This window comes from Aegilops tauschii, chromosome 5 (assembly GCF_002575655.3).
Source record: "Aegilops tauschii subsp. strangulata cultivar AL8/78 chromosome 5, Aet v6.0, whole genome shotgun sequence".
Classification (NCBI taxonomy): domain Eukaryota; kingdom Viridiplantae; phylum Streptophyta; class Magnoliopsida; order Poales; family Poaceae; genus Aegilops; species Aegilops tauschii.
In genome coordinates this window covers 189,000,266-189,003,693 of record NC_053039.3, presented here as the reverse complement: position 1 = coordinate 189,003,693, position 3,428 = coordinate 189,000,266, and positions in this window count along the sequence as shown.

Sequence of the window (3,428 nt, the reverse complement as noted above, 5' to 3'; positions counted from 1 at the left end):
ATGCACCGACTCTCGCGGCTAATTCTTACACTACACACCATCTCTCTGTAAGAGTAGGTCGGTGTGTCGCTCTCTATAACACACACACACGCTATAAAACACACACACACACACACACACATGCGCACATAGGTTCATAGAATAGGAATATCGTGCGAGTGGGAAGCCACAGGAAGTGAGATAAATGGAGTACGTACAAGAAGAGAAGAGGTGACGAATATTCCATCAAACCTGGACCGAGGAGTAGTACTCCCTCCGTCTAGGTGCTAAGTCATCTTACGAAAATCAGATATTCCCAAAATGTTTAGGCGTCATCCATTAACTTCGCATCTCAATCCCCTCCTAGCCTCATTGCTAGCGAGCGTTACTTACTCTGCCTTGTTATCTCCCCCGGAAACCCAATGCATGGAGGCAACTACGCGTTGATCAATCAAGAAATCAAAGTCGGCTTGCATGCGAGTTAATATGTGGCCCTGCATGGTAGCTAAAACGACATCTCTTAATTGTTGTGATTAATTGTTGCGTTTAGAGAGAGAAATTAGGGCTTTGATTGGAGGAAGGACCGGTCAAGTTTCTCCTTCTCCTCCAATCTGCTTGCACCTTGGTCCCATTCCACCTTCTAACGTGACTTACACACCTAGACAGAGGGAGTAGTATGAGATACGGTGGCACACTGACTTAGGTCGAATACAAGTGCCCAAAATTATTGGAAGAGAGCAAAGTGTACAAACTAAATAATTAAAATTGAATTTCTCGTTTTTTTTGAAACAGAGGCAAAAGGTTTGCGTCATCCACTAAATAAGAGCAGAATAGAGTTTCACAGTTTGCAAGTGACCCTACAAATAAACGGCATGGCAATTACTCTCAATACGCCCTAGTTTCTTAGCACCCGCCGTAACCCTTAGTACATACGTTGGCATACTGACTTAGGCCGAATACAAGTGCCCAAAATATTTAAAATTGGAGGATGGTGCAGCCCACCTTTCTGATATTTTGACCGTGTGTGGTTCAGTTGTTGTTCACTTCGGAGGGTCGTGTACCACACGTGAACGTTAGTAAGTGCGACCGGGAGGCATGCAGCGTTAATTGCGAGTTGACTCCTTCGAGTGTTAAATTTTCTTAACGTATTAGCATAGCCCCTAATATCTCTCCTCACTACGTTAAATAAAGAGTTCCGTTTCGTGCACAATTTAAAATGATTTTTATGGAGAGAAAAAGGAAACCACTCCATCTATATACGCTGCAGCCTCGGCGCTTGTTTTCTAGGGTTTGCTCTCTTCACACTCTCTCCACTATATATATATACACGCTGGAGCCTCAGCGCTTGTAGTTGCTCTCTTCACACTCTATTACTCTCTCTAGATATAAACAAGACTTCGTTGGCCTCTCTCTCTCTCCCCCTCACTGCTGGTAAATGAGCCGGCAGGATCCGTCCGTCGGGAAGGGAAGGAGGTTTACCGCTGTCGCCGTCGGCGAGGGAGGGAATCCACTACCGGCGCAGCTGTTCTCTTTCACCCAGCGGCGGCACACGAGGGCCTCCGACCCCTTCTTACTCGCTGCCATACATAGTGTGGGCAGATCGGCCTCCGACCGCGCATTGAGCCACACCCCGAGAATCTTAAGGTATAATTTACTTATTCCACATGCATTGCTCTAGTTGCATGTGGATTTTTTTCCGCTTCTGCACTTGAATATAGGTGTTGGATCAAACAGGAAAGTAGTGGGGAAAGTTGTATAGCATGAATCTAGGACGTGGTTCAAAGAGGAAAGGAAGGGGGAAAGTAGTACAGACTGGCTATCCAGTACCTACGTTGGTCGAAAAGGGAAAACAATGACAAACGTAGTACGCACATCTATAACAAACTGATCTTTCTGTTGGTGGGGGACAAGGCTGTAGAGTTTGAGCAAGACTAGATTTGCTGCCCTCACATAGGGAAAGGTGTCTAAAGATAACAAAACTGGGACCAACACAAATATGCTCCTTGGTTGCACTACAAAAAAATACACTTCCGTGATGATACGTGTTTGTCATAGTAGGTCACGTTTTCTGTCATGCATGTACATCAATGACGATTTTATGACAGAATCAATATAATCATACCTGTGCTGTTGTAGAAGTGTTCCATGAAATTAACAAAATTATCATTACGGAAGTGTCCACTTCCATGACAATAAATCGTGCGTCATAGAAGTGCTTTCGTCAAGGGTGAACGACACATGGCATCCACTGTAACAGTTCGCCGTTAAGCTATCGGGTCCGGTTTTGGATCTGATAACCCGTTAATAGCCCGGACCAATGGGGATTTTCCACATGTAAAATTCTCATTGGCCAGAGGAAACACGTGTTGGCTCACCATTGGGACAGATGTCATCCACTCATTGGACAGGAGGCGCCTATGATACGTCGACACATGGCACGGCCCAACAGAGGCCCATTACGGTGAAGAGGCCGGCTTGTTTGACTTGGTCAAAATGTAACGGCCCGGCCCATGGAAGGCCTGTTAACGGTCTGTTCGTATATCGCCCTTTTACGGCCCGCTAACTTCTGACCCGTTATGGCCTATAGGAATTAAGCCCAGTACCTTAATCTGGGCCGTCCAATATAATTCCAGCCCATTGTAACTTTTGGCCCATGTATGGGCCATGATGTCTTTCGGCCCATATGAGGCCCTTTGTAACTCTTGGCCCATTAATGGCTCGTGGTGAAACTGGCCCGTAATGAACAGTGCACCGCTTTATACTCATTGATGGCCCATTATTCCATTGGGCCGTTTCCAACCCGTGTCAACTTTCGGCCTTCTAAGGGCCCATTTATTCTTGGGCTCATTTTCAGAATTCGATTACATATGGTCCGTTACTGGCCTGTTCAGCTTGTGGGCCAAATTCAGCCCGTGGTTACAGTCGGCCTGCTTGTGGCTCGTTAACACGTTGGGTTGTTTTCGTAGCGTCATCAATTACGGACTATTAACGGCCTGTTATGGTCGGGCCATTAAACAGACGATTTCCACTCTAGACCGTTTACGACCCATTTTGCGGTCTGTCATTGGTCCACGAACAGTACGGCCCATGTTTGGCGAAATGATTATACGGCCCGTAGAAGGCCCATAGATGAGACGACCCGTAGAAGGCCCATGGATCCTATGACCCGTAGAAGGACCATGGATCCTACGGCCCGTAGAAGGCCCAAGGATCCTACGGCCCGTGGAAGGCCCATGGATCGTACAGCCCGTGGAGGGCCATGGTCACTACGCAGGTAGCAGGACCATGGTCACAACAGTCCGTGTGTTGCCATGGTTATTGTGGCCTAGTTTATTGTGGCCACTAGAAAAACGCGGAAAAAGAACTACAGTGACTACAAGAAAACAACTAAACAAGACAATAAGGAAATAAATAAGCAAGGAACTAACGCTAGGCTATTACGACTATTA